At 39.7% G+C, this 12,903-nt stretch overlaps 1 protein-coding gene across 4 annotated transcripts in view; it reads left to right on the top strand.

The window, feature by feature from the left end:
• Positions 1 to 12,903, top strand: part of LOC136864009 (structural maintenance of chromosomes protein 1A) — a 679,773-nt gene that overhangs the window by 610,229 nt on the left and 56,641 nt on the right. The gene's annotated exons all lie outside the window — the stretch shown is intronic.

The following is a 12,903-nucleotide window of genomic DNA, read 5'->3' as shown; positions in this document are numbered from 1 at the left end:
AATCTAGTGTCAGACCTAAGACAAAACGCTGGTTAATAGAGCTAACGCCTGAAAAGCCTTACATCTGATCTGCCTATAGTTAATGATCGGGCGAATGGGGATTGGGTTTTGTGCCTTTTGAGGAGGGCTTGTCAGTGGGTATACCTGAGTTCATATTAATTAATTTAGTTTTTCCTTGATCTGTCAATAAATATGAAGTAATCTTGAGGGTCTGCTTACGTTGAGTTGGATTCTCGGGGTAGGGTCCTTCCTTACTGTAGAGAATGAGCTATCTTTAAAAAATTGTTTTATTTTGCTTACATATTCGTTTTTGTCCATTATGACAGCAGTGTTACCTTTATCTGTTTTAATAATTATAAGATTATTATAATTGATTTTTTTTTTGAGAGCATGTATTTGCTTTTGTGTGGGAATCAACTCCTTGTAGCTATTGTTGCCATGAGTAGTAAGGGGAGAATTACGGGATTTAATATTGTTTTTTGGGTTTGGAGTTTAATTTTCTGTTTACTACCATTCTTACTTCATCTTGTTTATGTGCTATCAATTTGCTAATAGTTAATTCTGCTTCTACTGTTGTAGTGATGGCTGTGTTCGGAGTGTTAAAATTAGGCCAGTTGTGTTTAGGGCCCCTGGCTAAAATGGAACTTTCGTCTTGATTCAATGGTACCTTGGTCAAATTTATGATCGGAGGGTGAAATTGGTTGGGCATATTGGGCCTAGTGTTTTTGTCGGTTTCTTTAGCGTAGTTACTGTTGAGTTTAGACTTCATTAACGTATGCAGCTTTTTCTCTAGGGTTTGTTGTTTCTTTGATAATACAATAAATAATCTATTGTCAACTTGGGCTTAAAAAAGGTTCCAGTTAGCTTCTGAAAGTAAACTTGTAGTTTTGAGGTGAATCTCATATAATCTATGGTTTAAGAAGGACTTTATCTTGTATAAAAATTTCATCTCCCCTCTCAGCCAAATCTTATTTGTTCTAGTTTGGGTTTTAGTAATTTGAAAAGCAGAACGATGATTTTTAAACTTGCATTTAAGAAAGTTGGGTGTCAAATTGTTTGAGAAATTCAATGTCTTTACCCAATTTGGCTATTTTGACTTTAAGACCTAAATATAAGTAGTCTTTCTGTTTTGCCTGGTTGGTTACGTAATCATAGGATATAAACTTCATGGTTTTGATCCATTTTGAATTGTGATCACAATTATAATTATTAAATAAATGTTGTAATGGTTCACCTTTTTCAATACTATAACATATTATATACTATTCTGCCTTTCAGTGTTCAGTCTGCAAGCCTCTGTAATTTACTAAATGATGCCACAATCCTCTATTTGCAACTAGTGCTGTGCCTCATTTAGTTCTAAACCTCTTATCTTTCAACCGTTAGAAACTGAGCCTAACCATCGTCATCTTGGTCTACCTCTACTTCTCTTACCCTCCATAACAGAGTCCATTATTCTCCTAGGTAACCTATCCTCCTCCATTCGCCTCACATGACCCCACCACTGAAGCTGGTTTATGCTTACAGCTTCATCCATTGAGTTCATTCCTAAGTTAGCGTGGCCGATGACCTTCGATGTTAGGCCCCTTTAAACAACAAGCAACAACCTAAGTTAGCCTTTATCACCTCATTCTGAGTACACTCCTGGCATTGTTCCCACCTGTTTGTACCAGCAATCATTATCACTACTTTCATGTTTGTTACTTCTTACTTATGAAATAAGATATCCTGAGTCCATCCAGCTTTCGCTCCCAAAAAGCAAAGTTGATCTGAAAACACACCGATGTAAAGATAGTTTCATCTGGGAGCTGACCTTCTTACAGAATACTGTTGATCGCAACTGCGAGCTCACTGCATTAGCTGTACTACAACTTGATTCAATCTCGCTTACTATATTACCATCCTGGAAGAACACACAACCTAAATACTTGAGATTATCAACCTGTTCTAGCTTTGTATCACCAATCTGACATTCAGTTCTGTTTAATTTCTTACCTACTGACATCAATTTAGTCTTTGAAAGGCTAATTATCATACCATACTCATTGCACCTTTTTTCAAGTTTCAAGATATTAGACTGCAGGATTTCGGCACAATCTGCCATTAAGACCAAGTCGTCAGCATAGGCCAGACTGCTTACTACATTTCCACCTAACTGAATCCCATCCTGCCATTTTATACCTTTCAGCACCCCTGTAAGTACCCTGAACTAAGAATTCATTCTACCATCAATTCTCACTGAAGCCCAATTGTCAATATAAATGCCTTTGATTGATTTTAATACATACATACATACATACATTATCATTATAGACTGTTATGCCTTTCAGCGTTCAGTCTGCAAGCCTCTGAGAATTTACTAAACGTCGCCACAATCCTCGATTTGCAACTAGTGTTGTGGCCTCATTTAGTTCTATACCTCTTATCTTTAAATCGTTAGAAACAGAGTCTAACCATCGTCGTCTTGGTCTCCCTCTACTTCTCTTACCCTCCATAACAGAGTCCATTATTCTCCTAGGTAACCTATCCTCCTCCATTCGCCTCACATGACCCCACCACCGAAGCCGGTTTATGCGTTCAGCTTCATCCATCGAGTTCATTCCTAAATTAGCCTTTATCTCCTCATTCCGAGTTCCCTCCTGCCATTGTTCCCACCTGTTTGTACCAGCAATCATTCTTGCTACTTTCATGTCTGTTACTTCTAATTTATGAATAAGATATCCTGAGTCCACCCAGCTTTCGCTCCCATAAAGCAAAGTTGGTCTGAAAACAGACCGATGTAAAGATAGTTTCGTCTGGGAGCTGACTTCCTTCTTACAGAATACTGCTGATCGCAACTGCGAGCTCACTGCATTAGCTTTACTACACCTTGATTCAATCTCACTTACTATATTACCATCCTGGGAAAACACACAACCTAAATACTTGAAATTATCGACCTGTTCTAGCTTTGTATCACCAATCTGACATTCAATTCTGTTGGATTTCTTACCTACTGACATCAATTTAGTCTTCGAGAGGCTAATTTTCATACCATACTCATTGCACCTATTTTCAAGTTCCAAGATGTTAGACTGCAGGCTTTCGGCACAGTCTGCCATTAAGACCAAGTCGTCAGCATAGGCCAGGCTACTTACTACATTTCCACCTAACTGAATCCCTCCCTGCCATTTTATACCTTTCAGCATATGATCCATGTAAACTACAAACAGCAAAGGTGAAAGATTACAGCCTTGTCTAACTCCTGTAAGTACCCTGAACCAAGAACTCATTCTACCATCAATTCTCACTGAAGATCAATTGTCAACATAAATGCCTTTGATTGATTTTAATAATCTACCTTTAATTCCATAGTCCCCCAGTATAGCGAACATCTTTTCCCTCGGTACCCTGTCATATGCTTTCTCTAGATCTACGAAACATAAACACAACTGCCTATTCCTCTCGTAGCATTTTTCAATTACCTGGCGCATACTGAAAATCTGATCCTGACAGCCTCTCTGTGGTCTGAAACCACACTGGTTTTCATCCAACTTCCTCTCAACGACTGATCGCACCCTCCCTTCCAAGATGTCAGTGAATACTTTGCCTGGTATAGTAATCAATGCAATACCTTGATAGTTGTTGCAATCCTTCCTGTTCCCTTGCTTACAGATTGGTGCAATTACCGCTTTTGTCCAATCTGAATGTACCTTACCAACACTCCATGTTAATCTTACTACTCTATGAAGCCATTTCATCCCTGCCTTCCCACTATACTTCACGACTTCAGGTCAAATTTCATCTATTCCTGCTGCTTGATGACAATGGAGTTTATTTACCATCCTATCCACTTCCTCAAGCGTAATTTCATCAACATCATTTTCCTCCTCCCCCTGAGCTTGGCTGTTCGCAACACCACCAGGAAGATTTCCTTTTACGTTGAGAAGATGTTCAAAATATTCCCTCCACCTCTCCAGTGATTCCCTAGGATTTATTATGAGTTCACCTGAATTACTCAAAACACTGTTCATTTCCTCTTTCCCTCCCTTCCTAAGATTCTTTATTACTGTCCAGAAAGTTTTCCCAGCTGCTTGACCTAGCCTTTCCAGGTTATTCCCAAACTCTTCCCACGACTTCTTTTTAGATTCAACAACTATTTGTTTCACTCTGTTTCTTTCATCTACGTACAAATCCCTGTCTGCCTCGGCCCTTGTTTGGAGCCATTTCTGATAAGCCTTCTTTTTATGTTTACAAGCTGCTCTCACTTCATCATTCCACTAAGAAGTTTGCCTTTTCCCATCTTTACATACAGTTGTTCCTAGGTATTCTCTTGCTGTTTCTAATACAGCATCCCTGTATGCCACCCATTCTCTTTCTATATCCTGAAACTGCTTACTGTCTACTGTTCAAAACTTCTCACTAATCATATCCATGTACTTCTGTCTAATTTCCTCGTCCTGGAGATTTTCTACTCTTATTCGTTTCCAGGCAGATTTCACTTTCTCTACCGCACGCCTAGAGATACTTAGTTCACTACAGATTAAATGGTGGTCTGTATCATTGAAAAATCCCCAGAAAACTCGTACATTCGTAACAGATTTCCTGAATTCGAAGTCGGTTAAGATGTAGTCTCATACGGATCTGGTAACCCTAGCCTCCCATTTGTAGCGTTGTATAGCCTTATGCTTGAAGAATGTATTCGTAACTGCTAAACCCATACTAGCACAGAAGTCCAGCAAACGCTTCCCATTCCCATTAGCTTCTATATCCTCCCCACATTTACCAATCACCCTTTCGTATCCTTCAGTTCTATTTCCAACTCTCGCGTTGAAATCGCCCATTAGCACTATCCTATCCTTGCTGTTGACCCTGACCACGATGTCGCTCAATCCTTCATAAAACTTGTCAAGTTCATCCTCATCTGCACCCTCACATAGTGAATACACTGAGCCAATTCTTGTCCTAATTCCTTCAACTGACAAATCTATCCACATCATTCGCTCATTTACGTGCCTGACAGATCCTATGTTGCCTGCAGTGGTATTCCTGATAAGCAGCCCTACCCCATATTCAGCGTTCCCTTTCTAACACCCGTCAAGTACACTTCATAATCTCCTATCTCTTCCTTGTTATCTCCCCTTACCTGGATATCACTTACTCCTAGCACATCCAGATGCATCCTCTTAGCTGACTCAGCCAGTTCTACTTTAATTCTTCCATAAGCCCCATTAATATTGATAGCTCCCCATCAAATTCCATTTTGTTCACCAAGTTGCTTCCAATGAGTCTCTCACCTGTCAAATGGGAGTGGGACTCCGTTACTCCCATAGGTCCGAGACTTGCTTAAAATGTTCTGAGCTAGGTAAATTCATGAAACAGGATGCTACCCTACTCACTCATAGTCAAAGTGAGGATCCCTCCTCTAACGTGTTATAGACCACTGGTGGATTGTATAGTCCTAGCCGCCTGAGCGCAAGGAGGGCCACGACTCAGAATATGTCCGAGATGCCCACTCCCATTCCATAGCAACTGGTATCCCAACTCTCAGGACGAATTACTAGGCCACTCAGCCGTAGCCCTTGGTTCACGAACCAGGACGTGACTACAGTAACCCACACCATGAACCATCTCACAACTGTTGGTATGAGGCACACAACAATACGCCATGCACCACATGCCGCAATGAGAGGTAAGTCTCATATAACCTATTCCATTTGACTAATACGCTCTCTCTCTCTCCTTCTATTCATTAATTTTATTCAATTTTATCTATCATTTGTTCAGGTTAAATTCATTGACACCGCAATGAATTGCGAATTTATACCAGCCACAAATTAAGAATGTGTCAGTTTTAACCGTATCATCATGTGCCGTCCTGACAGTTTTCAACAGCATTTCAGCATGATTTTAACAAGCACTATGGGAACATTTATTTACGTTGCTTGATGTGGAAACACCATCTAGCAGTTCTGCATCAGCTGGTGGTTATTTGCAGTGGCTTGCATACTGCTAACACCACTCTAGTAGATTTGGTGATTGATGATCTGACTATTGAATCAACATTTACCAGTTCCCGTTTTGCAATTGAAATTGTAATTATTAGCAGTGGTGGAACTAACAATTCTATGAATATTAATACAGGAAAGAGTCTGGATGATGAGCATACTCCAGATGCTAAGAATTTAGAGCCTAATTTATTTTTCAGATTTTACGCATAGTTCATCCCAGATTTTAATGTTAATTGTGTGTTTGTACATTAGTTTTTATGTCAATTGTGTGTTTGTACATTTGTTTGGTTATTAGATGTATTACACTAAGGCTGAAGATGGCCAGCCAAGGCTGAAACTAGTCCCTAGTTTAGTAATGTAATTCAATAATAATGCGTATTATAGTATTGGAAAAGGTGGACCATTACAATAATAATTTAATAATTATTATTGAGAACACAATTCAGTATGGATCAAAACCTTAAGTTGATATCCTATGAACATACCACACTACCAACCACCACAGAAACACGCAATAGTGATTACATCCCTCCAAATAGGCTTATTGTCAGGAAGGGCATCTGGCCATAAACCAGGGCAAAATCCACATGTGCGGCACAGTTCGCACCCGCGACCCCACAGGTGTGGGAAAAAGTGGTAATAAAAGAAGAAGAAGATTTCTCTTCAGCCACTTTCTTTTCTGCTAGCACATGTTTCACCAAACTTCTATACTCCGCTTTGCACGCTTGATTATTATTTCTTCTGTTGAACGCTCTCCTAGTCTTACCTTTAAGCTTCCTAATAGTCGCGGTGTATTATGGCGGATCTGAATTTTTCCTAATAATCTCTTTTGGAATGAATTTATTCAGTCCAGTATTTAAAATGTTTTTGAAATTCTCCCAAATATCGTCCATCCCCTTGCCCTCCTTTAACCAATTAATTTAGCACAACCTCAAATAGTTTTGAAAACCTACAGAGCTCCCCTCGTATAGCACCAAATAGTCTTAGAAATTCCCACCTGCCTCCTAATACAAGTTTCCCAAGAGAGATCGAGTATCACTGCACTGTGGTCGCTAATCCCCTGAATTACATCACAAGATATAACTATGTCATCTGGTCTGACCAGAAAAACATCTAAAAGTGCTCGTTTACCAGTGTTCTTTGTAACGACTTTGGAAAAGCCATTATTACACACTAATAAGTTAACTGCTTCCTGCTATAGCCCCCCTGTAGTTGACGCAGCCCAGTTTACTGACGATATGTTTAGATCCCATGCAATTATAATTCTCTTCTCGCAGCTTATATTTGCACATGCCAATTCTGAGAGACGTGTGATGGTCTTTAAACCTGATTTTGGCAGGTGATAAGCTCCATTAATGACTATATTTTGTTTATTGGGTGCATTATTTACCTCCACCCCAATTATTTTGCAGTCATTGAAAACCCATTTTAACAAAACTGCTTAGCCCTGACCTAACACAAATGAAAATTCCCCCTCCTTTCAACCATCTATCCCATCTAAACGTTAGAAATTTTGACCTGAATATTTCTGAATTATATATATTATCGCCATCGGCCGTAGCCGTGTTGCAACACCGGATCCCGTGAGATCTCTGAAGTTAAGCAACATTGGGCGTTGTCAGGAGTTGAATGGGTTGCCACGCACTGTTGGTGGGGGGGAAGGGAATGGAGGAGCAGAAAGGAACTGGCCACCCTACCGCATGTAAACCCCAGCTCAGGATCACCTCTGCGGAGGTTCGGACCTGCCTTCGGGCAGAATAACCCTTACCTACCTATATATTGTACCAGTAAAAGAGCCCGACTCTCAGATTAAATTTTAAAGTAGCATGACTATAGTTCTCAGGGCAAAAAACTGGATTAATTGTAGCTAGGGCTCGGTACAGGAGGTAGGTCCTATCTACAGAAAAACTTTGACTCTGATTGCACAAGAGTTTATTCAAATAAGTCATGAATTGGCACATCACCTCTAAGTAGAAATGGATTGTCTTCCTCGTATTCCAATAGTATGGCTCGGGTTCCCCAGCTCACCAAGCCAAGCTGGTTGAAGCACGTTCCAGAAGACTCCAGGGATTCCAGGGACTCCAGATACTCCAGGCAGAGGCAGCTGGACTGTCTGGATTGACGGCAAGTAGAGATGTCTCGAACTCGGAGGCCCGGGTTGAACCCCGGTGATCCAGGCTATGAGGTAATGAGACTGAGAGGATTGATGTTCCCAAGGTCACTAGTAGCACTGAGTCCATGAAAACCTTGGATGATCAACTTATAATCAGAGTTCTTGATAATTGTACATCAAGACTTCCAACACTCCTAAAACGATATGAGTGGTATTAATAATTTTAGAGTTCATCACTAGGAAAATCCCCTTCCCTGAATAACTTTTGGCAACGAAAAATACAAGTCCCTTCTTGTGAAATTATAGTTAAACTCAAAGTTCATTACTGGCGAAGGTGCAAGTCTTTGCCTAAACTCGAATGAAAACACAAGTCCATTCACTTGGAAGTTTGAATATATTTAAAGTTAATCACTGGTGAAATTCATAAAGTCTTTGAGTGACCACTGACAAAAACACAAGTTCTTCCACATAAATAAATTCACTGACGAAATTTATAAGTCTTTTAAACCAACACTGGCAAATGTACAAGTCTTTGAGTAAATGCAAGTGAAATCCTAACTTTGTTTAGAGCCGTTGGAAAGTTAAAGTTCATCACTAGCAATGTTAATCAATCGCTGTCTATTAGAAGGATGAGATCCTCAACAGTCGCAAATATTCCACGTAAATAATACAAGTCCATTTCACGAACACTTAGAAAAATTCCAATCTCGAATACTCAGAAATAATACAAGTCCATTCAATGATCACGTAGAAAAGTTCTGGTCTCGAACACATGAAAATAATACAAGTCCATTTAGTGAACACTTAGAAGAATTCGGGTCTCGAACCCATGTAAATAATACAAGTCCATTTCACGAACACTAGAAAAATTCCAGCTTCGAAGACACGTAAATAATACAAGTCCAAACACTTAGAAAAGTTTCAGTCTCGAAGGCATGTAAATAATACAAGTCCATTCAGTTAACACTTGTAAATATTCTAAGTTCAGTTACGAAGACTTAGAAAATTTTCTACAACACTCGAAGTCTTATGCGTCCACTTATAGTACTTGGAAGGATCGTCTTCCCACACTTGTATAATGACAGAGTTCCATGATGATAGTAGCAGCAAGAGTGTCCCCGCTGACTACTCAGCTGAGACTGTGTGAATAGGCTACAGTAGGTCCTCCTTTTATTCATTCCGGGATGTCTACGTCATAATACGGTTTGATTGAATATCTCCCGAATCCCTCGATGGATTTGCTTGAAACTCGAGCATTGGGACGTTTAGGTGATCCCAAACAAGATGACATATCGCTCGATTCGCTAGCCTCATTATTATAGAAATTTCAAAATTTTCTCCATCGAACTCTCTAGAACAAGTGACGTGGAATCCAGAAAATACCAGTCAAGGCTGGTAACCCGTGTTGAGACGAGCGGGCGGTCTAGCTAGCCCTTGTGGCTACATCATAGCTCACAGTCGTCATACACTCGCTAGCTGGTGCTCGCCGCTGGTAAACAAACCAGGCGCGCTCGGAACATTACGCGTGGTAAATAAACGTAACTTATGCTCAAAAAATACTTATGTAGAGGTCGTAACCGGTACAATATATTATCCGATAATAACTTTCCGTTCCCACAATTATATCAGGGTCATCAACTAAGTTTCCAAATTTTGCGATTTTATTACCAATACTTCCGTAGTTTACCTGTAACAATCTAAGATACTTATCCAATTCGGTATCGCTGCCTCTCACAATATCTTGTTGGTGATTCGTTGTCGCTGTAGCTGCATCGAATCTTCTCCCGTCGTGGATCGTCATTCGGCTGCCCATTCTGCGCTGTCATCCAGTAAAAGGACTCAGTAACCCTCGAAAAAAGTTCACTTAGTCTGACCGTTCCTTGCTGGTTCAGGTGAAGTCCATCCCTGCTGAAGTCCATGTCATCGATCCAAATGTTGCCATCTACAAAGAGTGATAAAGATGTTGATTCCCATAGGGAACCTGAAATATTTGTTGCGAATGAGTAAATTTATAATACCAATATAGTAGGTCCATTATTGGACATTATGAATTTTCCAGCTAACTCATTCCTGGTTGCCAGCGTTTCGCCCCAGTGTGTCAAGTTGGGCTCATCAGTTGGTAAATGGTACACCCACCAAGATGCATAGCTATTGCATACCGTAGAGCCCACTGCATAGGCTACTTGGAGCCACCAGCAGTGTCAATGCACTATGAGAGACTTTGTCTCATTTTCAAAAATTGATGCCTGCCTGGCTCCAAGTAACCTACACAGTGGCCTCCATGGTATGCACTAGCCATGCGTCTTGGTGGGTGTGGCATTTACTAACTGATGAGCCCAACTTGGCACACTGGGGCGAAACGCTGGCAACCAGGAATGAGTTAGCTAGAAAATTTATAATGTCCAATAATGGACCAGCTATATTGGTATTACAAAGAGTGATCCAGAACTTTCGGCCACCCACTGGAGCTCTTCGTTCAACCAGCCAATCTTCTTCCATGATACATCTGGTCTCCTTAATATACTACTAATTACTTTTTCTTTTTGAATTCACTAGGTTATGAATGTTTCCCATTATGTATTCGGTCCGTTGCCTTTTTAAATCTTTAGTTCCTACATGGAGAATTACTACTTCTTCATTCCCGCTGCATTTGTCCTCTGTTTACCTGTTCAACTGTTCTGCTTGAATTCCCAGCAAGCACATCGCTTTCACTGACTTATTTTCCTGTCCTGTATACCGCACGATAGAATCGCCTATCACCTCACAATTTACAGGTGTAATATTCTCCACGGATGAGTGACTGCCTATATTTCTCATATACACTGCCTGTAACTTTATTTGTTGCTCCGCAGTCATGAGATTTGCTTCATTTAATTCCCACTGAAATTCGTCAATTTTTGCTTTGTCGCTAGTCACATTTTATTTATGAAACACTTGCTACATGTGTGACTTCCCCTCTCGGAGAACAATCATCAAACGAGAAATGCAACCAAGCAAGCAAAGGGCGCCAATCTTTAAGTTGAGGACTTAAAGATAAAATTTATAATCAAGCTTGGACAGACTCTTATCACAGGGGTGGGGTGATAGTGCACTAATCATTAAGCAGGAGAATTAAAAATCAAAAGGCTAATTAAGTCAGATTGATTAAAGTGAACAAGAAAAATACTATTTATTATATTTAATATAAATGACGACGGTTTAACGAGAACTGAATTAAAAATATAAAATGAATTTAACAAAAAATTGAATGACTCTACTTCGCGAAAACTTGCAATATCTTTAACTCGCTTGCTCACCATGTAGTCTTGTTCTGCTGGTCCTGGGAAAGTTTCCATCCTCGTAGCGGGAACATCATCGGTCGTTTTTGAGATCTCTTCATCTGCAGCTAAGTACCATTCCTGCCTTGCCAATTGCACCCACCACTAATTGGAAGATGACTTCAAAACTAACACTCCCTATTATGCTTTATCCCATATATTGGAGATAAGCCCTAAGTCATAGTTAGAAGAACCACCTTGGGTTATATGGAGAGGATACTCAATTAAGAATCCTTCCAACTTTACTGAAAATGTTCTCTGAAGTTTCATTTCTATCTAGATTAAAACTATCTATTGACTTAGACTGGTTCAAACCGGTCTTGTAGCCGTGCTGTACGTACTTCCTGATGAGAGTGGCTATACACCCCTCATTCAGAATTTCTAAGTATCGAGACGAAGAATCAAGTAGATTATCACGTAGAAGATGTAGCATAACTCGTAGAAGTCCAGTAGAAGATCAGTAGAAGATCATAAGAAGAAGCCACGAGCTCCAACACGCCCTTTTATAACCTACACTGGTGCTAATTACAGGTCGCTACACGTGGTCCAATCAGATGACATGTCTCTCCCCACTCCAGATTTTAGAGTTGACGGGCCATAACCAAGATATCAACTGTTCTTCTATTGGTCCATTCACTCATTATCCATGGCAACATGACGCTCCTTTCAAAATATAGGCGTTGATCCGTTTGAATAATTCTGGTCGAAATACGGTAGCTTTCGTGAGGACGCGTGAACACGTGCTCGCTTTCCCAGAACTTGGTGTCTAAATTTGTCCTTCCAACTTCCTCGGTGATGTGGCAAGATAGAGGAAATCTACTGCAAGTTAATTTTAAACAAATGTCGCAAGAATCTAAGTGAATATTAGAATATTCAGCCCTCGTTTACAAGTCGTAGTTACAAAGTAATGAAATGATAGTGAGCAAATGATTAAACATGAATTATAATACAATTACATACCAAAATAAATATCATGACGTTAAATTCCTGAATTAATTACACATAATAAAATTAACATAATTACACTGTAACGTCTGGAACGTTACATACGCCCCCATGAGTTCTTAACAAATATTACATGAGTTGAGAACTCACACACTTACTCCCACATTGACTTGAAATACCTCTATTACCTGCCCATTACGAGCGACAGTATTTTCATACAATTAATTATATCTCACTCTTTCCATATCTCTCTTAGACTGCTTACCATTGCGAATGTCTGTTATTTCAGTTCATCTTGAGGTTTAGACACTAAATTATGCCCAACATGAGCAACTTTTCACTTTTGTAAAAAAAAAACAAGATTATCCTAGAAAATATAACATAATATATATACAATTCAGATTACAGACTCTGCCGAGTGTCTATCTGTCCTTTTACTCCCCACATTTCTCCGACATTCTTTGCTAGATAGCAGTAACACATTCTCTTCCAATCTTTTACATTGGAAACATGGAAAACAAATGATACAAACAATTTA

Source organism: Anabrus simplex, chromosome 2, assembly GCF_040414725.1.
Source record: "Anabrus simplex isolate iqAnaSimp1 chromosome 2, ASM4041472v1, whole genome shotgun sequence".
NCBI classification, from domain to species: Eukaryota; Metazoa; Arthropoda; class Insecta; order Orthoptera; family Tettigoniidae; genus Anabrus; species Anabrus simplex.
Note: the sequence above shows the minus strand (reverse complement) of the source record. Positions and strands in the feature narration are given on the sequence as shown.